The sequence below is a fragment of the Drosophila hydei genome, unplaced genomic scaffold (assembly GCF_003285905.1).
Source record: "Drosophila hydei strain 15085-1641.00,03,60 unplaced genomic scaffold, DhydRS2 tig00008147-arrow-arrow-pilon, whole genome shotgun sequence".
Taxonomy (NCBI): domain Eukaryota; kingdom Metazoa; phylum Arthropoda; class Insecta; order Diptera; family Drosophilidae; genus Drosophila; species Drosophila hydei.
Genome location: NW_022045851.1, coordinates 668,330 through 692,056, shown reverse-complemented (window position 1 = coordinate 692,056; position 23,727 = coordinate 668,330). Strand labels below are relative to the sequence as shown.

General features: G+C 35.6%; 2 protein-coding genes across 7 annotated transcripts in view; one reads left to right on the top strand and one right to left on the bottom strand.

Moving 5' to 3' along the window:
- Nucleotides 1-641, bottom strand: part of LOC111602760 (neuroligin-4, X-linked) — a 42,287-nt gene extending 41,646 nt beyond the window's left edge. For 4 of the 6 annotated variants that reach the window (XM_030225879.1, XM_030225880.1, XM_030225883.1 and 1 more), the window contains exon 1: nucleotides 34-641. The gene's annotated coding sequence lies outside the window, so the exon portion shown is untranslated. The remainder of the gene's footprint in view (nucleotides 1-33) is intronic. The other 2 variants (XM_030225884.1, XM_030225881.1) reach the window with 2 other exon arrangements.
- Nucleotides 642-17,786: 17,145 nt separating this feature from the next.
- The window catches only part of LOC111602729 (neuroligin-4, Y-linked), an 80,478-nt gene continuing 74,537 nt past the window's right edge, over nucleotides 17,787-23,727 (top strand). The window contains exon 1 of the mRNA XM_023319976.2: nucleotides 17,787-18,692. The gene's annotated coding sequence lies outside the window, so the exon portion shown is untranslated. The remainder of the gene's footprint in view (nucleotides 18,693-23,727) is intronic.

Here is a 23,727-nt window from a genome sequence, read left to right as displayed (position 1 = left end):
ACGCATTATCAATTTCTGGCAATTTGCATTTACCAATTTGCGGAATGCATTTTCCGCTTGATTTGCTTATTATGTTTGCAAGGCACTTTGATCTGCATGTCGCAGCTTTTGATCATCCGAATTTGTATACACTTCTTTAATTTTCTGTCGCACCGATAAATTAATATATCACTTTTCGATTCATATCTGGATAGCACAAATATATTTTCGCTTTTGCATTTTCACATAGGCGTTTTCCTTTTCATATTCACATTTTATTATTTATAAAATTTGAACTTTTTGCTTTTTAGGGGTCCGACCCTATGTTTTGCAATTGGCGCGTGCGTTTGTTTTTGTCCCCCTTTTTCAGTTTCGTCGTTTATTTTTAGACCGTGCAAAAGATGTATCTTTCAGATACTTGGCCTGACGCTAACGAACAGCATTCCCCACACGTTCAACTGCAACACAAGCGGCACGATCGACGTTCAAGCGACAACTGTTTTGTATATTTTTCAGCTAGCTTCGCATTGGACGTAAAAGACAAATCATTCTCTTTGGTTCTCTTTGCAGCTCTTTGGCGTAGACATATATTCTTAAAGATAGATTTATGCAGGCAGTTCCTTAAGGCAAATCAGTTAAAGAGTGAGTTTTAGAAATCATTTAGTGAGATAACTCATAAAAGATCATTGTTTGCTCGTCTATGTTTGTTTAGCTCTAACGGTGTTTTTGAACTCATACTTTATACAAAATAAAACATTTATTATATTGATTTATTTAAATAGCTACACTAAAAGAAAAAATATATATATATTTTTCTGGCTTTTGGTACTCCCAATAAAAGGATGTTTTTTTTTTTTTGAGTTGCAACCCACTTATTTTAACTTATAGTTGGTTTTTATTGAATATGGTTTGGTATTTTTTGTTTGGTTAAACTTGCATTATAGCAAGTCCAGCAAATTGCTGATATATTAATCAAACTTATGGTTCTAATCGTCTAACTTATCGAGAATTTAAAGTAAGGATAATTCAGAAGCTATTGTCGAAACACCATTATATCTACTGAAAATAACTTTTTGGTAAGCTTCTTGTGCTGACGGATTCATTGTCTTCAAAACCGATGATGGTCATGATTGCGAAAACGGATTGGTTGGAAAACTGATCTCTGTTCGCGTCAGTCATAATCATATTATAACATTATTGTCACAAAACTTTCTATACAATATTTTAAAAATACATTTCTTTCTATCGTTATGATTTAAAATTGCGTAACACAAACACCTTCACTTTAGCCTACTTAATACATCCGCATTACTTCTATCAATATACTTTAGCATTCATTCTCTTAAAGCAAATCATCTAGAGCTCTCACATTGTATTATATTTTAGTGCAATAAATTTTACAATTAATTAATTTGTAATATATTTTAATATTTTTTAAAGTAGTCTTTCACAGCACTAGAATATATCACCTGCTCAAAATGTATTTATTTTGGTAATTAATTACTCTGTCTCTTATATATTTTCATATGTAACTCAAAAAATGTAGTAATACACTTTTATATATATAAAAACTCTTAAATATCAAAAAAATGTATACGTAGGGCTTGCACGACAATTTTCGTAAAGCTTAAATTGAATAGATATATTTGATACTATATACATTACTTCAAACGACTTATCTTCATCTATGTCGTATTCATCTTCCGACCACCCACCACAAAATGTGCTTCAGCTCCGGCTTTCAACTCGACTGAGCTCCATTTTCCTGTGCTTATTAATTACCCATGCAGTTTGATCAGTCAAACGAATCCCTCAGCTATTTATCCGTGCACTTCCCAAGGGACAGTCAGCTTGAAGCTGCTTATCAGACACTTCCTGCCACAAATCTCTTTCTCTCCCACTTAGTCTAAGTGCACCTATAGAGTATCTGTGCACAATCTGACTTAGAGTCTTAAATCAGTTTGGCTTCTGGCCAACCAAAAAGTTTTTCTGCTTCCTTTTTTTACTTCTTTTTCGGTCAATTTTGCATCTCTGTTTGCAGAAGCAGCTAAGTGACTTGTTTGACTTCTTCATCGTGTGGGGCAAAAACGTTTAAAGGTGATGGCCAGTTCTCAAACAAACCGTGTAACCTTTTTCTGTTTCACACTCTTTTCACAACTCTCCTGCACCTCTCATCTCCACCGCCCGCCCCTTCTGTCTGTGTGGGTCACACGTCAGTCACACTGTGGTGGGTTGCCCATACGCCCCATAAAACGATTCGCAACACACAGAAAAATCTCGCCTCGCTTGGCCTTGGACCTTTTGAAGCTGTGTGTAGCAAGTCAGCTCTCTCAATTTTTTTATCTTTTTTTTTGGGTTTCACTTTTGCTTGCATGGGCTTTATAAATTGATTTGCACGCGCTCCGGCATTTTGGAAAGTTGTTCGAGTAGCTAATTTACGACCATCAAAGTGCGCCAATAAATTACGCTTTAATTGCAAGTTAATTAAAATTGAAGACCTTTGCCAGTCTGTGCTAAAAATAATCAATGGGCCAAGTCAAACCAGCCAAAACACTTTTTCATTACGCTCTAAAATAGTAAAAAAAATATATATTCAGCTATACTATCTATACTTTCTAGCCATACGAACGCAAACGCGCAATTAAACTTGTAAATTTGGCAAATGCAGGCGCTTAATTAAATGCATTTAACCATTGGCAAATATTATAATTGTATGTCCATAATTGCATTCATTTACACAATGCAAAACAATATTAAGCCGAATGCAAAAATTCCAAATTCGAGATTCAAATACATTAGCAAAATATTTATTACAGTGAAAAGTTCGCTTAAATATCGTTTTCTGAATTATTCTGTTAGGGGAATTGAGAATTAAAGGTACCTAAAAATATGTAAATGTTTCATATGAACTATTTATATGTTCGCAATCTATTTTCTGCATGTATATTTTATTCAAAATATTTAAATTTATTCACCCAATAAGCAGTGCTCATATATTTTAGGTTTTTTTCGATGTACCCTGTTAGATGGCTGACAAGGATGTGATAATTTTCTGTATGCATTTAGATCAAAATATCATGTTAAGCCAATTTAGCTATATTCTATCATATAATCGGTGACTTCATATTTGATTCTTCTTCTATCTTTTGAGTGTCTCTTTATTCGATTTCTTGTATGCCGATATATTCGTACAACTTCGATTGGCTATACTTGAAATTTAAAAGATACCTAATTTATACGTAGAAGTCTAAGATGATTTCCATAGTTTAATGGTTGATGCCAGCTCATATATTGACAAGAAGTAGAGTAGTTACTAGTCAGGCATTGCTGATTTATGCACTTTTAGTTTTTGTGAGAAGGCAATGTTTCCAATTATTAAAAATATTTGTGCATATGTAAATCGGTTGGCAATAGCTCTAAATCAAAGCCCAATTCATTTATGAGCATGTCGTACATATTTTTATTTTCCCTCTCTCTCTCTCTCTCTCTCTCCTTTCCTCTCTATTTATGTGTGTGTTTTTGATTTATGACGCACAAGGTGCCAAATGCTATGTATACAATTTAAAATAAATGGCAAACAATTTTAATACAATTTCATTGACATTTGAATAGCAAATATCAATAGACGAAATTCGAGGATATTTATTAACAACCATTTCCATGAACTAAAAATTGCGATTCATTTGAAATTGTTGAAGCTTAAACTGAATTTGTTATGGTTTTAGCTAACGCTTTAAATTGGCATTCGTTTGAAATGCTGCCAAGCACACAGAACCGAAGGTCACGTCAATAAATCCACTTAACTATATTATAAACCCTTTTTCCCACAAACCACTTTTTCATGACCAACATTTCATTTCGCATTAAATGCAGAGCAAGAAAGCTGACATTTTTATGACCCTTTCAATTTTGTGCTTCACTAATTCCTATCCGAGCAATTTGACCGCCAGTCGAGCCGCGGGGGCATTACAATTTGCACCACAGTTACGACCTAATTAACTTCGATTTCTGCGCTGGAGGCATTTACATAATTGCATTTCGCAGAGCATTACTTTTAAATGCCACGCCTACCCAGAAGATAAGCAGCAAAAGAAGGTTGCACTCGCGTTTAGGAAACTGCGTGATACCCGCTTACAAATATTTTTTCCAGTTTACACTTAGATATGTACTAACGGCACACTAGTCAGATTTAGAAATTCTCATTCATTCTCATTAACTACAAGATATATGAACTCAATACTCTATATAAAAATTTGCAGCACTGCCTAACACCTATATCTAAGCACGTTTAATGCCATTAACAAATACTCTCCTTTCAATTCATGAGCGAGCAAAACAGAAATGCAACGCACTGTTTAAAGTGAAAGTTGTAAAGAATGGACCAGAATTACATAGCAACGCAGAATGAGAAAGAGAAAAGAGCAAAGGAAAGTGTAATTGTGTTTAACTCTGTTCAGCTGCCGACTGGACATATGGCATTACAAGATAGAGAAGGGGGAAAGCAGCAGCGGCAGCCGCAGCTCCCAGGCGGCAGCGAACTCTAATTAAGCCAACTGACCAACTTTGAGAAGCACAAAAAAATGTGCAAAAATTACTAAAGATGCAGTAGCAGGAAAATACTGAATGAGCAAATTTAAATCAAAAAGCCAACCGCCTGCTGCCCTGCTTCCGCAGACAATTCGCCAAGAAAATGCATGAGAATTATTTCGCTCAAGTGCAGCATGCAAAAGCAAACTAATTTGCTGGCAATTATGCCAGAACTCGGACTTGTTTTTATAAATGCGTTTTAGTCGCTCTTAAGCTGTCTAATAAAACGTGGATTAATTTTTTTTTGGCATAAAAATGCCCTGGCTTTCAGTCTTCGCGATAGCTCGAGTGTTTGGGAGGAGCTTTGCGGCCACAAAGTGAAGTGCAAATAAATTACACGCAGCGATTCCAAAGAAAAAGTGCTTTCAGCTCAAGTCAAGTCGTTTTTGTTTGGCCAAACTTAGCTAACAATTCGGAGATGAATCAGCATTTTAACCTAAATAAATTAAATTGTATTTATTATTTGAATTACACTTTAAATGTAACTTTTTAATATACAGATTCACAAATTAGATTTCTTTCAGACACTTTTAAGTGAAATGAGTTAAAAGAATGCTAATTCTATTTGAATGATAACTGAAGTCAGGAAATTATTTTACTTTCAAGTCATTTGCATGCAGAGACCAAACCGAACTATTAAATAATAGCTAACACTCTTTCGGGACTTATAATTATGATTAGCTTGCCCAAAATCTATATAAATTTCCATTTTCATTCAAATGTCATCTATCACAGGCCAATATTTCTGCATTTTAATGTGGGGACTGGGGACTTAAAGACAGCAGATTACAGGATTTTCACACTTGAGTCTCACAGCTGAAAGCGAATGCAAAGCGCTAAATAAATTACACTCATTTACACTTGCCGCCTAAAAAAGTGTAAATTTATATACATATGTATGTATATTGTTAAATAAACCAAATTTGCAGTGAAAATAAACTAAACGACGACTAAATCAAAATGAGTTTAGAGTGCGATGCGAAAACCCTTGACAAAGTTTTTGGCACAGAGCCGCTTCAAGTGTCCTACAAAAAGTTGCTGTGGCTGTGGCAAATAAAAAAATATACTACAAAAACAAAAAGAACACGACCAAAGGAACAAAAACACTGAGGACTGTCCACTCGTATTAAAGGAAAACGCTGCAGGCATTTTAAGTGTTGTTAATGCCACTGCGGTTTAGTTTGAAAGTTTATTTTTTCTTTTTGTTCTGCCACGCAGCCCAAATGAAACAACTTTTCAGAATTTTTCACTGCACGTGGCTAGCCACTGGTCCCACGGTGGCACAAGCCGCCCACCCAACCACCAACCAGCACCACTTGAGTTTCGCTTGCTTTCATTTTTATGCATTTACGCCCAGTCATAAAAAATAAAACTCAAAATAAAGCAAGGCATAGACAAAAAAAAACTTGCCTACGCCTCGCTGAGCTGCGCCTGTATTATCCTTCACGCCAGGAGCCCGGCCTTACAGCCAGATAGTAGAGAAGAGAACAAAAAACACTGGTCAGCCATTAGGTCAGCTGCCATTAAAGCAACTGAAAGCTTGAAAAAAGTTTCACATATCCACACCCTGGATAACATACTCTGATTTATGGCAAACATAGTTATATATCAGATGACTCAAAAAAAACTTCGATTCGCTCTATAAGTTCTGTAACATATTAAAAGTTTATTGAAAACATTTCTAGCCTTGAGTTTATTCAAAAATGTAAAAACAAACTATATTTCCATGTATTTTTTTTTTCGTTCTTTAATATCAATCTTTTATGCAAATTCTTTCTTATCCTTAAATTTAAGTTTTAAACCCTGAAGCTAATGTTAATTCAGAGTATAATATTGTTGTTCAAATGCATGTAAAATATAGAAGTAGGCGTGGCATAATTCACTCCTCTGTATATATGTTACAAGAGCTAGAGACTTAAATATTTACATAAACTTTTTATTTATATCACACGCAGTAGCTTGTCACTTTTTATTTAGTTCCTACAATTTGAATTTTGTCTTGCTTTTTAAGCCATTTTTCCCAGCAATTGGAGATTTTAAACTAACTAAAAACTTTTTGAATAAACACCCAGATTATTAATATTTTTCGATGATATATACTTAGTAATCAATAACTAAATAATTCGCATAGATCAGCTCATAGTACAGCCAAGCTAAAAGTGCGTAGTGTGTTCTTTTGATAAAATAATTTATTGGAAACTAGAACTTTACACACTTGTTTCTTAGACCTATTCATATTACTGATCAAATTATTTTTAACGGTCAGCTAAAATTAGTATGCTTTATAGATTATATATTTATATTTATATATATTTGTAGTTGAAGAAAACTTCAAGCATTTTTCCCCTTTCTGCTTAAAATCTCTTTTATTTAATAATTATTGTACTACTTATACACATTTTTATTCATTATTCATTGCATCAATAATATTTTCTGTGGCTCACAATTTTTCATCTACTTTGCATTGATGAATAATCTTTTCAGTCTCATGGCAAAAATATTTTCGCTCATTTCGTTTGCTTTCCCTCAAGCCGAAAATCTGCATTGATGAATAATCCCTTATGGTTTAGCACTTTGCATTTGCATTTAATTAACCATTTTGTTATTCTGACCCTTCGACCAATGGCTTTTTTTGTATTTCACTAAAATGTTAATTTTATGCGTTATCAGTTCCATGAAATTCGTAATTATGCACTCTGCAGCTGACGAAGACAGTTGCTGAGCTGAAATAAAATGGAAAAGTAGAGATATACGCATCTGTTCCACATTAAATATGTCATATCCTGTTTCCTGCACACACACATGCTCAAACGGAGAGAGAGACTTGAAGCTTATCAGCGACAGGCTTCACTGCCTCACTGAGGAAATGACTGCAGCTTCCCCTGGCCCCTTTATTTATGCCACTGTTCCTTTTGCTGCTGTCGCTTGGGATTTCGAATTGCAGTAAGACAGCAGCAATGCAGCAAAGGGTGTTTCCTCCTCCCCTCTACACAGTACCAGAGCACAGACTGCACGACTTGGCACTTTAATGAAGCGACAATGTGAGCACGCGTAATGCTCTAATCCCCAAATTGGGCACTTCACATTACGTAAAATTACAAAGTTGCAGGAAATTTGCTAAGAAATTGTATATTAAATGCAAGCTAAGGCAGAGCTTAAAGGACTAACATATTTAATTTATTTATTTGTTAAGCTTGCTTCAAACCCACACATTTTTAGACTTGACTATCATTAAGTTTTACATATATGAGATGGTTAAGATATACATATATATATATATACATAGATACTTTTTTAAGTTTTTTGTTATTTCTTTAAGTTGTATATATATATATATATATATAGATATATAAGAAGAATGAAGAATATATTTGCAAGTCATTATGACTATATAAACCAGTTTCGGAGTAATAAAAATTTAGTTTGCATTTGAATTTTTTTGGAATTTGAATTTAAAAATATACATACAAAAATTTATACTTATTCATTAAATTTTTAGTAGAACCCTTTGCTTGGAGCTCTTGATTTTCAATAATAAAACTAATTTTGTAAACAGAAAATATTAAAGAATAGGCTAACGGTGTCGTTATACCCTTATATAGTTTTCTTAAAAAGATTAATTATACAACTTATCTTGACCAGGTGCCATTTTGAGAGTTAAAATATGTCTATAAATATTTGTATATTTTAAAATTTTCCAATTTGAGTAGTGGCGTCGTATAGTGTATAGCTTTGTCGACTTTTGCAATTTCAATTATTTATTTTGCAGCCCATTGCTCTTGTTGCTGTCGCTGCCTCTTGTACCTCTTTTTGTACATCGGAGCACTGTATTCTTAATTGTTGTTGTTGCTGCTGCTGCTGTTAAGGTCTTTTGTTTGTGTTCTCGTTGTAGGTGTACACTTGCTGCCTCTGATTGTTGACGTGGCTGGCAAACGCACACTTAAGTGCACTTGAGCGTTTTTAATTAAAACGCAATTTTTCAACAGGCGTCAGCAGCAGGCTTTACAGGAGTAAGATCGAGACACTGAATCTTTTTCTCTGTCTCTCTCTGTTGGCCCTAAAATATATTGAGCTGTTGAATAAAATATGAACAGTCGACCCAGAACTGTGGTATTAATAAATTTGCATAAATTTGCCACGAAATCAATGCAGGAAATGCAACCACAGCAGCACATCAATCATGTTGGATGGTGTTGCAGCACTCAGTCAATCAGAGCTTCCAACTTCGACAACAGTTGCTGTGTGTCGTTTAGAAAGAATTTGTTGTTTCAGTGCAACCTAATCAACGTCATCATCGTCATCGTCAGTCAAGCCCCAAGCAGAACAGCAACAAGCGACAACAAAGTTGTTGCAGTTGTTGCACAGCCCTCACGAAGACGCCCCAAAACAGAGGTTATTTATACTCTCAAGATGATGATGATGATGATGTGGATCGAGTTGAAGATGATGATGACAACAAGTGCACAACCCTTTGGCCTCGTCGCTGACTTTGCCACATGAAGAAATTGCTTGTCTCTCCCCCTTTAGCCCGCAGGCAGATACGTGCCTGACTAAGCGGCTTGCCACATTTGCGCGCTGTAGCTGCACTTGCCACGCGTGCCACCAAAATATAAACAATATACTCAAACATACGCGCAGATGAGCCACGACTTCCAAGTCAAACCAAGATTGGGGGCCGGAGCCAACGACACGACCGCAAGTAAAATAATTTTGCTTGAAGGGGAACTCGCATAATGATGATGATAAATATTTTGGTAGGTGAGTCTGCGGCCATAACAGGGGAAAATGCAAACTAAAAGACAGCCCTAAGCTCCCTTTTCCATATAAATTTGAAGTATTCATAGAGACTGAATAACTCAACCAACACTGTATCGAGCTAATGGCTATAAATGGGGTACATAACATAGATTGAAAAGCAATTCTGACAAACTCTGAATTGAACACATTACAACAATAAACTTGGCGTTCGCGAAGGTGAGTATGCACCCCCTATATAACGCCTAATGGCTGCTAGTGAGATAGAAATAAATCTGTTTTTATAGCTTAATCTATTTTACTTTCCTAACTAAACGATGAGTGCAGAGACTTGCCTATTGCCAGATGCACAGCTATTAGTAATTTCAATACATTCATTGCTAGCATTACCAAACCGCGTTAGCCAACACTACATGGAAATCAATTAATTCAACGGTCCAAACAATTTCGCATGATATGTGATATTAATTGCATTTCCTCTGGTCCCAGATACTCAGCACCACAATACCAAACAGATGCATTCCGTTACGTATCGCAAACGACAAATTAACAATAACTAATTGGGGGCTAATGACCAATAGAAGCTGTCGTGAACAGCTACCCAAAATATGTATGATATACAAACATATATTTATATAAGTGAGCATTTGCATACGTATATAGGCCCATAATATATGTGGTAGAGCAGCAGCCAGCGCAAAGAAACTGTTGGCAGGGCGCCCAAGAGGCGGTCATTTGCCTTGCCAAAATTTGGCCAAATATGGATTTAACACACACACTTCAGCCATACATATTTTGGCGTAATTAGCAGCCAAGCTGTAGGCGCCTAAGAGCAAACAAGTCAAAGCTTGAGCTGAAAAGAAAATAAACTTGAGATTAAAGACTTTTAAATATCCTTATTTTTTTTGGAAATTCATAAGAGCCCCAAATATTTACTTACTGATATACAAAACAATTTATTAATATGAAAATTTTAAATTTACTATGTTTATCAAATTACATTTAATATAAAGATATATGTATATGTCATAAAAGTGACCACAGACTTTTCACAGCTTATGGAAGCAATTTAATTTTAATATATATAATTTAATATAATATTTAATTAATATATATAATTTTATATATAAAGCTTCAGCTTCAACTTATACTGAAATGTTTCACTTTTAAAGCATTTAAATACAGTTCTAACGAAGCTATTGAAGGTCGTCCTTAAATATACTAAAACTATTAGTAGACGAAAGCTTCAACATGACAACCCATATGCTATAAGAGGACTACGCTATCAGTTCGATAGGGCATCAAATGTACTCCGCACATGTGTCTTAGCATATTGATGTGCCCAGAGTACGGATGTGTATGTGCAGACGAGTTCCGGCTGGCATACAGATTTGGCGACACGTCGTCAGGCAGACATAAACATGTTCGGCGCAAATGTGTGAACTCATTTAAGAGCAAAGGATGTCTCGCTGCGAGTGGCGAGGAGGCAATTAGAAAATGATTTAGCGCAATTTGCGTGTGATTAAAAATGTTATTTAGTAGACAGCTGAGGCAGTACAGTGAGCAAGCGCATAATTGTCAACGCTAACAGAAGGCAAATTAATATGTATGTAAATAATAAGTAAATGCGTGGCAGACAAATCTATTGCCTACTTTGTGGCACAGACTTTACTCCACATCACTTAAGACTCGTCGCATAACTCAAGAGGCGACGGCAGCCTCTGATGCGTAGCACAGTTTGCATACAGTTAGTTACACAAAGCGCTCAGCCTTTTTACTGTTATGCTGACATGCATATATATATATATATATATATATATATATATATATATGGATGTGTATCTGTGTCTGTACGTTGGCTCCCTGTCTCAGTGTGCGCGCCATTTTGTCGAGTGACAGCCATTGGCGTTGCCATCGCATCAGTCGTAGTTGCCTAATGGCTGCTTTGTGGCTTGAGTGGGGCGCCCCAGCTAGACAGCCCTGAGGTATTTAGGGAGCTGCTGCAAATGTGCTTTGGAAATACTTTATGCAGTCACGACTACAAATGTTGGTCAATATTTAAAGATGCCACTGCGGCTGCCGTTTGGCGTTGTCGTGTCGCTTGCCTCAAGTACTATTTATTTAAATTTCAAATGCAATTTTTATCTGCTTTAACTTGGCTTTAAATGGGTTTCTAACAGCTAACTCGAACATGTCATCGATGCAACTCACTTTTCCATATGCATAATTCACGATGTTGACAACTTTTGATTTGCAGCAGCAATCAACATAAATATGGCAAGCTATTGGCGTATCTCCTGTAAACCTTAAGAAATGTGGGTATCTTAATTTTATTCCTTAATATGTTACACTTAAAATGGAATGACCTGAACAAATATATGCAGTAAGAGCGGATGCTGTATAACTTTTTGTTTATCTGTTAACCTTAAAGAATTCAGCTGGATTTGGGGTTTGTCATGAATATTTTTTGTAACTTAAGTATTTCACATATATTAAATATGCCTTAAAAAGCCTATATATCTTATGCGAACGTCAGATAGACAGATATAATTTTAATAATATTAAGTTACTCAAAGATCAATGCTGTTTTAAAGATGACTTTCCTTATACTAAATACGAATACATATCACGACTAATAGTTTAAGGCTGTGCTTAGTTAGGTAGTTCTCAAAATGATTAAGAGGTATCTGCCCGTCAACTACTCTCTCTTGCTATACGTAACTCCTGTTTGGTTGCTTCGTTTGTTGATTGCTCCAACATGGCGAATGGAGCGCATCCTGTGTGGCATTCACTCTTTCGATGCCACCCCTGAACGTTTATATATGCATTTGCCATACTCTTTGTAGAACAATAAACAAAAATCAAATTGGAGGCAACGTTGAACTTTGAATTTATGGCCAATGTTGCATTTTGGCCAACAAATTGAGTTGTTAATAAATTTTTGCACCGCATTCGTGGCTGCTTTTTGGGGCAGAAGCGCTTCGATTGTTGGCTCAACTCTTGTAGCTTCAGCTGAAATCAATTTAACTTGCCGCCTGCTCACGGTGAGGGCGTGGCCTTGATGCAGTTCTAAATCAATCACTTAACTATTTTCCACTGCAATTGAAACAAAAAATTGGAAAAAACGACCATTTGAAATTGGATTAAAACAAAAACATTTCTGCATGCGCATCGTAAAATAAATTCAACAACTAAAAAAAGAAGTGAAAGCGCACATAAAATTTTCATACGCAGATTCTGCACGTTTTACGCCCCCGCAGTCCGCCCAGTCCCCTCGACATCTTCGCATATTGTTTTGGCTGGTTTTTGTGCCCATTTCTAGCAATTTATTTTTATTCCGCACGTTTTGTTATTGTTGCCAAATTTATTTTTTATGCAATTTTTCCAGCTTGATTCGGCTTCTTTTTCCCCTCTTGTTGTTTTTATTTTTCAGCCAGCATTTGATAAGCTTTAAAATGAACACCAAACATTTTGTTAACAATAACGTCGGGTCAGCCAAAATTGTTTGTCCTGCGGCTTAGTCTGTCTGACAGATGCCCTTTGTTTAAGGTCTTTGAACATCAACAGTTATGTATTTTTAATTTATTTTCCATAACTTTGTTGCGTTATGCATTTAGAATTACATTGAAATTTGCCCAAGCACATCAATTAAATATTTATTACGAAACCTGCATCGATTGTAATCTATATGCATATCAATAAAGTTAATATACTGTAACTTATTTTTATTGAAATAACTCAAATATGTGTCTAAATATTTAAGCTTTACTATCGATGATTGCTTCGGGGCTGAATATTTTTATTTAATTAAAGTTTACTTGTTCATAACAGATTATTTTTACTGAGGATATAACAAAAAGTCATACAATATTTAAGTATTATTATGTACTGCGAAACTAGATAAGCGGACGAGCAATCAGGAGCCTGTTCAGTAGTTTTGTAAATTACCAATCTAAGCTTAACGTCTGATGGCCACAAAAACGGTACTTTTTCGTTAGGTTTCTTATCAACAAGGAATATTCTTTTTTAATAAACATTCCTTTTCCTAAGGCGGGTAATTGCAGCATAGGTCATTTTAGCATCTGCACTAAATTCTGAAAATCAGTCAGTCAGTGATTCAATTCTTTAACCGGTTAGTCTGTAAGCAGTCAATCATTGAATGCCTAAGATGGTCAGTCAGTTTATAAGTTAGACTTGCTCAGAATGTCAATTAGCTTAGTCAGTCCATCAATCATAAGTTTGTCCCTAATCCCGTAACTAACACTCAGTCAATCTTACCAGTCAGATATTAAATCTATATTTATACATTGACTTTCTATAAGTCAATTTATCTGTCTTTCTCTCAATCAGTCAATCTGATAGTCGATCAGATTAGTTAGTTACTCAATCAGTCAAATAGGTCCACCAATCAACATTTAATTCCGTTACCTGTTGATTGACTCATTTAGTTTGACATTCAATCAATCAGTCAGTTAGGTCGGTCAGAAAGTCATTTGATTCGTAATTTTATAACTCGCTAACGTTGTCAGGCTGGCAGTCCGTCAACTGATATATAAGTCAGTCAATCTCTACCAAGCAAATAAATGTATTTTGTAACTATACTGCAGGCCCTAAAACTCAATGTTTGTTTTTTACCTTTTTAGCGATTCTATTTCATTTTTCTTTTGCCACAAAAATAATATAACATGGCGCACATATAAAATAATCGGAAATGATGTTTATTTCAATAGGTCGACTTGTTATTACAGCTACAAATTCGTGTTCGACGCGCACTTTTCGCGAATTCTGCAATTATTAAAAATCATTGGGAATTCATTATGAATAATTTGCTAAACGCCAAAAGGGGCGAAAATGCGCAAATGAAAATGTATGCGAATTACCTATACACTAACCAAGTTGAAAATTTTTAATAAATTATGAAAAGGAGGTACAAGCTTTGCTTTAAGCTAGGCAGATTATGTTGAAATAAAAGCAGAGTGCGGGAAAAAGAGAGAGAGAGAGTGTGTGACAAGTTGCATGCCTAAGTGCTGATGCCACAGGCACGGGCATGAAGAAAAAATGTGAAAGAAAATATATAAAATGAAGGGAAGAGATAAAAAAATTGTTGTTTACCTTTTCACGGCATTCGCGGCGACAAAATGAAATCAAAACACGAGCTGTTCGCCTAGTTCAAACACCCCGGAGCAGGGCAGCTCCCCAAGTTCTTGTTATGACCTTATAGCATGGAAATGCCCCGTACACCCGACCCGTCGCTGAGACTGCCTCATTGCCTGGTGTTATGCTAAATTTAAAGCATGTTGCGGCTGAGATTAGAATAAAGATGCGGCGCGTGTTGCGACTGGCAGTGAGACATGTTCGCTGCAGCGACCGAGTCGTGTGCCCCTTGCCACACAAACACACACGCACACACGGGCATATATTTGTAAGACTAACATCTGGCGTGGCATATCACACGCGTGCGCGCTTTAATTAGCTGCTAGGAGCAAGCGGGCCGCAGGAGAGAGAGGTTCTTAGACGCTCGTGCATGCTGATGTCAAATGCATTTCGTGGACAAGTAATATGCCAAGCACACACGCACATGCTGCATGTAGGCAGCGGGTGTGTTTACTTAAGCTGTCCGCCCAGCAAATCGGTTGTTGCTGCTGTAATGTTTAGATTGTGTCATTTGAAATTGTCGAGATGCTAAACCAAATGTTGATAGTCCCAAATTGCAGATACGCAAGCAAATCGAATGACCTCAAGAAGCACCACAAATCAAACACAATTGCCCAAAATGACAAACTCAAAATGAAATAAACATTCGCCAACTTAACTGCACAGCTTGCGTAAATATCTGGAGTTCCCAATACATCCTGATACATATTTCAATAAATATTATTTTGTATTATTATCTTGATATCCAGAAGCTTTCCGTTACACAATTTAAAATATTAACAGTTTAATTCTTATATCAATAAATTACAATAAATAAAAATAAATAAGGAATTAACTTTTTACAAATAATTTAATAAAAATGCAAAAAACATAGTTATTGAATATTCAACAAAAAGATACAAATCAACAAGAAAATCCTGCTGAATATTAAAGTTTGCTTACTGTTGTCATTTTATTTAAGTTTTTGGCAAGAAGCTACTGAACTGTTAGCTTAACAAGTCTAAATACTTTTGATTTTTGCCACGAAACTTAGCAAAATTTTGAAGCTAATAGAAATACTCTTGATGTGACCGTTTTACGTTTTAAATTTTTTGAATTTGTTTACAATTTTAGCGTCTTAAAATCCAATTAAGAGAGTTGATAAATTTTCAATTATAGAAGTAGTAAATGAAGCCAACAATGCAAAATAAATACTTAAACTGAGCGAAACCCATCACCACAATTTCACCCGCATAAGCTTCCTATCCATTGCACTTTGAACTTAATTCAGTTCATCTCATTTCTCTAATTTCGATGGCATCAATACCAGATTAGCACAATGATAGAAGATTCTATAGCAAATTAAATTGTTGGCCCAGCAGCTGCTACACACTTACAAATTCAGAAATAGGGGTCTCAAAATGCAAGGTATCTAATGTGCACATCTCAAGCATTGAGTAACATGAAATTGATATCATTCCAAGTACTCAAAATGTGCAGCCAACACTTCATCAATAGCAGACACGCAGCTCTCACACACAGGTTTAGTTAAACTTCTGCAAAATCATTTCATTACTCTTTGGACTAAGGCAAATTGCACCTGCCTCCCCATAAAGCTAATGCATTACTCAAAATATTTTTGAAAGGTGTGGAGTGTGCATATCTCTAGCAAATTAATATCATTTCAAGTAGGCACTCAAAACCTGCTGCTGAGTGTTCAACGCTTTGTCTATAGCAGAAAATCAGCTCACACACACACTACTACTATCTTTTTATGGCATTGCGTCCTTGGCAAGGAGCGAACAATAAAAAAGCAGAGCAGGCTTATTGTAAAGCAGCCGAAATCAAAAACAGAATCGGAATCTGCAACAGAATCAGGAATCGTAGTCGGATCCGAGTTGCGGCTGTTGCAGTTTTGACTTTGCCACAGCCTAGGTTAAATTGTCCGTGAAGGATTTATTTGCTGGAAATTATGATTTATAAGTCAGCAGCAGTCAGTTGCACTTACAGCAAACACACGCACGCACAGCCACAGAGAGACACACACACGTTTAAGCGCATCGTATCAGTCGGGTCTCAGTGTTGTCTATCCCTCACTTACTTTCTATCTCTCTCTCTCTCCCTCACTTTTTCTCTCTCCGAGTCTCCCTTTGCGTTTGCCTGTGGGCCAATTTCTTTTATTGTTTCTGGCCATTGACCTCGTTCCAGCAGTGGGTCATAGGTTAGTGCTGCTGCTCTTCCTGTTCGCCTGAATGGCTCAAGAAAAATGACTCGTATAAAACTCAAATTGAATTGAATTACGTTATGCTTTTAGCCACAGGTAAAGTTAGTTCCATTTCAAATTCGAATAGTGAAAACTAAGCAAAAGCTGCCTTCTCCTGGCACCTTCATAAATACCACACACAAATAATTTTACAACAGTGGGAAAGTGCTGTCAATGCGTGTTTACAATTTATATTGTGGTAAAAGTGCCGACACACATATAAAAACTTACATATTGAACAATTTTTTAAGTGATATATGACATATGTTAAGATTATAGATCAAAATTGTACTGATTCCTGCACTAACAGCCTACAAACCCCTTTTATCTGCTGTTTTTCAATTTTATTCAAATTCTTTATCATCCAATTTCACCTGTTGTCAAATAATGAAACTAGCGACTATTCAAAGCTTTTTCCTTATACTAAAACCAAAGGGATTTTTAGGCATTAGAAATAAGACTTTATTTTATACATTTTAAATATCTAAAGTCTTAGGCAGCTTTCAGTTTTTAGTCAGTTCAAATCATATGAGTCAGTTCAAGAACCTCCGCTAAAATTACGAACACTTTAAATTAACTTTAATCCGAAACTTTCATCTGAAACTTTTTTTGCAACTTTTATCCAAAGAGATTTTTAATATTTTTGTAGACGCTTTAAGATTAACCGATGCAAAAATTATTTTTGGTGTATGTCTCTGCTTCATAAAAATTACCCTGTATTTTTTGGTTTTAAGCTTTTTTAATAAGGAGAATGTACCGACACAAAGCTCTTCTCCAATTGATCGAATACTCAAACCATTTCTTTTTAAGAATGTATTTTTCAAGTGTAGCCATTAAATAAAATATTACAAAATATATTAAATTTGTAAGCTAGTAGGACTGTAACAAGAAAAATGCTGTAATAAGTAAAGAAACTTGGAATATAAAAAAAATGTTTTAAGAATATTTTTAAAATTATTTTCGTGGAGTTACATTTATTTAACTAAAACGTTATTTAATTTATAATAATTGAATAGATAAATTAATTTTTTTATTTACTTTATAAATTACTTTCTTGTCTCAGCTGTCAGAACAAAGTTTCGAAAATGCTTCAGCTGGGGAAATCATGCCACAAATAACCCAGCCTTTTAGCATACAAAAGTACCTTACCCTCGCACATTTCCCCTTCAGAAAGCTGGGAATATCTCTCTCAAACAACAGCTACTCTTCACAGCGCTCACTAATCTCTCTCTGTCAATTCAATGCTTTAGTTCACTCAACGACCATTTGGCGCTGTTGTGTACCTTTTTCGAAGTCGACAACTTCGTGTGTGATTCGTAGCTAACGGTATATGCACGAAACGGGCTTAAACGAAGGTCTGAATTGTGGCAGCGCCCGTTTTTGGCGAATTTTCGTGTCAGTTCACGTTCGATATTTGTGTTGTTTGGTCGCGGCTAACGGGCGCACGAAAATCAAAACGAAACGAAGCAGCGCAACGGAACGGAACGAACGACGCGTCGCGCTTTTCTCCATTAATGAAATATCCTCAACAATGGCTGTGCGCGCACGTGTGTGTGTGAGTGTGTGTGCATATGTACATGAGGCTTAAGCACTTCCAGTTGTTGCACAAAACAGAAACAGCAGCAACAATTCAATTTTGACCACAGGACAACAACAGCAAACGGAAGTCAAAATCAGCCGCAGCCGCAGCCAAGTTTAAGTGTTTGCCAAGTGTGCGATTTATGTATGTGTGCTCGAGCGTGTTTTTTGTATAGCATACGTCACGGGCGCCATCAAGTCCCAACTTGCAAACGGCGCTGCCTACTGCCAGGCAGCCGCCAATAAATAAATAAAATTAAAGGCAAAATATAGAAGAAATTTGGGCAAAATACAAAAGTCTGCCAAAAGTTTTCCAGTTCAAAGTGCGTTTAAGTCCATGTGTTGTGCAAGCGAAATAAAGAACTAGTCAAAGGCCAGGATTCTTCTTCTTCGAACGGTAATTGAGTCATAAATCATTTATAATTAAATTGCGAAACGCTTCATTTTTGCGAGAGATTCGCAGAGACTTATAATTGGCTGTTTAGTTAAAATTCTGACTAGAAATTATGGTCAGTTTATGGGTCAACCTGATTGACACCTGCTGCGGCTGCTGGCTGAAGGCTCGAGACTCTTCAATACAGTTGCCCAATTGGCAATTTCTAGCTGGCTTTGTTGCGCAGGCTGTCATCTTTTGGGCCATTTGCCACATTGTTGACAGCGGCAACAGCGCAATTAGCCCACAAGCCGCTCTCTGGCCCACTCTGACTGCACACTATGCCAATCTTTTGGGCCTGAAGTGTTTTGTGTGCGTGCTTTTTGTGTGGCTGCATTGTTTTTTAGCCTACATATTGCGACGTGCCATGATAAATATTTGGGGCCGCGATTCGGTTATTTACAAAAAGAAAATTGGCATACATTTACTGAAGTTGCCTATTTCTCATAATATCTATGAGCTTAGCCAGAAATATAAATATAACAAATACATCTGGCCAAAGGAATGTAATTCGAACCACTCTTGATAGACAAGATTTTCACTAGAATTTCCCGAGTAATTGGATACGTCATATTTTGCAGAAATGCCTTGAAATTCATAAGGCATTCTTTTTGTATTTCTGTGTGGTAAAATTGAAAATTTCCAGGAATCCAAAAAGCGAGCTGCTACCATGCAGAAGCTGAAGATGATGTTCAAAACACTGAACCGCCATTGTTAATCAAAATAAACTTGATTTTCTGCATTGCTGACTGAATTCGAAGAGCCATTTAATATTTCTATTTGTTCTCGATATTCAATTCGTATAGCCAACTTGATGAATATTGCTTCGAATTTTAAATAACTCGATTTTGTTAAGCATAAATATGATCATTGATTTTAGGGATTTCACTTACTTATTGCTAAGTATTGAAAAATGTTACAAATAATTATTTCATTTGCTTAACAAAGAAAGTCAAATATTTTAATACCTAAAAAGTGAATTTTAATTTAAAATGCATTACAGGGAATTTTTAAGTAGCTTTAATTTAATTCAAATATATAATATATTTCGTATTGAATAAGTGATGATGGCTGTCATGCTGTCTGCCATTTAGTTAACTAAGTCGATTTAAACTAGTCAAACGATTATTAGTTTGTCATTACGCTCGAACTTCGAGCGATGGCTGAACATGATCAAGCCAATCCGCTGTGACAATGAACACGTCTGTCAAGAATAGAAAAGAAATGGAATGAACTTGATTATATAATTTTTCTAATTATTTTTTAATTTAAAATAAATTATAATGTACGATCTCGACAGTTTTCTTTCTTTAGCGGAACTAATAATTGTAATTCAAATTTTCAAGCCTGTTTAATAGTATTAATTTGTTTCCTCTTCCATGTTAGCTATCTCAAAATCGTAGTCCTAAATTTATCTTATATACAAGATTATTCAAAATGCAAAAACCACGTTGACTTAGTTAATATGTGAAATATAGAGAATTGCTTACCATTTGCAGTACCCAATACCAACAGAAAACATAAATTGAGTACTTCTCATTTTCTTGTCCAATCACTCGTCGTGGCGCACTCGACTTTTAATTAAATATTTATTTTTATGCGGAGACATTAGCAGGTCAAGCAGGGCATTCGAGGTGATGGGGTCGGGGAGGCAGGATGTGGAACCCTTGGGCGATGACTATTGTAATTATTTGCCAAGACGGAAGTGTTCAGCTCGTGGGACTCTGACTGCTGGCTGCTTTTGCTAGCTGCTTAGTCGCTGTGATTAATAATGCTTAATTACAAGTATTTGCGTCGTGGCCAAAGAAACGGGCAAGTGGAATTCTCAGCGGGGCCTTACCGTACTTTCTGCACCGGCTGCCGGGAGTTGTCCGCTGTCCGCTGTACGTTGTACGTTTGATTGATTACAACATTTTGTCGCACTAATGCCGGACGCAACAAGAGCCTTCCACTAAGCCTCTTGATAAGTTTTGCGTATACTTAACTTAACACTAAAGATTAGTAGCGCTTAGCGATTGATAGAGGAAGGGGTGGCAGAGATGGTGAGGGCAGGGTTACTGCACTGAGCGCTGAGATTGCCACTCAGCGTGCTTTTGCCGTCCCGCCACCCCCGCAGCTTGAGGGCTAATCAACAATTAATGAGCAATTAATATGCAATTTAGGGGCGTAACTTTGTTGGCCAGTGTATGTGTGCGTGCATGGGTAGGGCTGTGTGTATATGTAATCAAGCGTGTCTTAAATGCATAAATGAGTACACGCACACAACGTTGCCTTTCTACGTGCGCTTGTCACGCTTTACGTATACGCCCCGCTGGCGTTCAATAAAAATATCTGGTTATTAAAACAAGCATAGATCATTCGATCAACTCTATACATTGAATAACACTTTTAATCACTGTTTATCGAATCGAATTTAATGAATTTAATTGAATTATTGACATTTAAAGCCTCACTCGAATGCTTCTATGAATTGAAATAAGCATATATTGTTATAAAATGTTGTTGTTTCAATTAAAGTAGGTTATTTTTATACATTCTGTTTATTTTTCAAATATATAATTATATATTAAAAATTAAATAACCTTTTTGTTATGTACATGTACTTTTAACTTGGGAAATTACAAAATAAATAAATAAAATAAATGAGTATTTATTTCACATTAACGAATTTACAATATTTAATACTATAAATCAACAAATATGAAGCTTGAATATTTATATATGTCAAATAAAAAATAATCATTAAACGAAAGTAAACATTAAGTTAACCTTTTCGCTTTTTTGCCAACTTGCAAACAAATTAAAACCACATTTGCTGCTTTTTTTGGTAAATAATTATTATTTCAGCTGTGGTTAAGTTGAAGTTTTGTGTGCTGACTCAGTGATAGATTAAGGCACAAAGCACGTGCCTCTAAGCTCTAAATAATGGCACCATAAATCACAGCAATTGGCCTTGTCAAAAGCCGAATATAATAGCTAATGCTAAAGCCACACGCAGCACTTGTCGCTCATATTACCTTAAAAAAAGAAGAAAAAAAATTTGGAACAATATTTCTAGCTGTGGGCCAACATCATAAATTCCTAAAATAAATTGTAAAGAAAAAAAATTAAGTGGCAATTAAATATAAATTAGCTAAGCCGAAGCAAGTAATAGAAATTGGTTTTATTATGTAAATAAAAACATATCTAATTCTATTATATATTTCATAAACAATTTTTGTACAAAAAAAAATGAAAAAAATGGAGTAAAGTAAATTGTAACTCATATGTCCTCATGTTTCGAAACAAAGCTGGAAAAAATGTTTGTATTAATCTCAAGTATCTTAACATTATTTTATAGAAAATTTATAAGTAAAATTGGCTTTTAGATCTCAAAGCTCTGACACATATGAACTTTTGCCGCACACGTATTCTTTTATCTATAAGACAATATTTCTTCTGATTCTGAAAAAAATGAATGTTCATTTTTGCCTGTTTGCTTTTTCGAATTTTCATTTAAAGTGCTCTCAAGTAAGCGTCTTGAATTAAAAATCCCCCTGATTAATTTACCAAATCTTGTTAAAATATAGAAATTAAAATGAAATTATAATATGCTCTCTAATCTTCCATTAGCTAAGCCAACTTTCTTACTTAGATCCACAGCAGACTTAAGTCCGTCATAAGCTATTTGAGCAGCTTAACTGAATATTCACACACATTCAAGCAACAGGCCACACTTCGTTGAAGCTTTTGCCGTTGCATAATCTCAAAACGAAGCACGTAGCCCCATTAAGTCCTCTGGCAGCCTCATCATCCACAGCCAAAAGCCAACAGTTGTGCATAATTAAATGAAAAGAAAAATGCATATTTGTGGCTCGCTGACTGCAGGCTGTGCATTAATTCGATTGTTTTTTCTTGTATTTCTGTTTTTGTTTATGGGGCAATTAGCAAAGTTTTCTGGCTGGCTGCAAAAAGAGCATAAAAAGTGTTGCCAGCCCAACGCTGTGTGTGCTTGTGTGTGGGTGTGTTAATGGTTGGGTGTGTAGAGTGCATGCTGCTTGTGCCATGTAATTGAATATTAATCATACGCCAGTGACGACCATAACTCATACGACACGTTGGCCCCAGCAGGTAACGAGACTCGTTCAATGCCATAAAAAAGGGGAATTGCTGCTCAATACTTGTGTAGTTTGTCTGTGTGCAGCATTTATGTATGCAACGGCAAACGCTTAAAAAACATGCAACAACAACAAACAGAACAAGAACCATGACAACTGCTTGTGTCACAGTAAGGCACAGAGCGAGAGCCATAAATAAATTTGCTCATATTTCAGCACATGAACAATAATTAAATTCGTTCATATATCGCACATGGGTGATGCTAACCATTCCTCCTCTCCCTACCCTATCCTTCTCTCCATTTAACTCCTTCAAATTCCATTTGTTCCCCCGCTGTTGACATTTATAATGGAAATGAATGCTGATGCTGCAGCTGCCACGCCCATGCGCCCAATTAATTGTTTTTTTCTTATTTGTTTTTTTTATGCCAAAAAAGCGTTTTGCAGTTAAGGCAAAAATTATTGCCGCAGAACAGAGAGCTGAGATTGTCAAGTTTATGGCATCAGCTCGAATATTTTATTTACAATTTTACAGTATTGGAAATTAATTGAGGCCCATTTGCTGTCGTGCATAAACATATATATAAATATATATTTTATGCGTGGCGGATAAATTTCATGGATATGCTGCAAACTTTATTGGGAAGCAGTTTTAACGAACTGCATTCAATTAATATAAATATATTACATTTGAAAACTCAGTTGGTGTTGGGGATATCAAAAAATATTGTAACATCAAATATATATACTTTGACTTTGATTATATTTAATTACTTACATGAAATTAATTTAATTTAAATGAAATTTATTTTGTAATAATAAAATATATTAACTAAAAACTTATTTCTATTGATGCATTTTAAGTAAGTTTTTTTTAAAATACAATTGCTTTATTTTTTCAC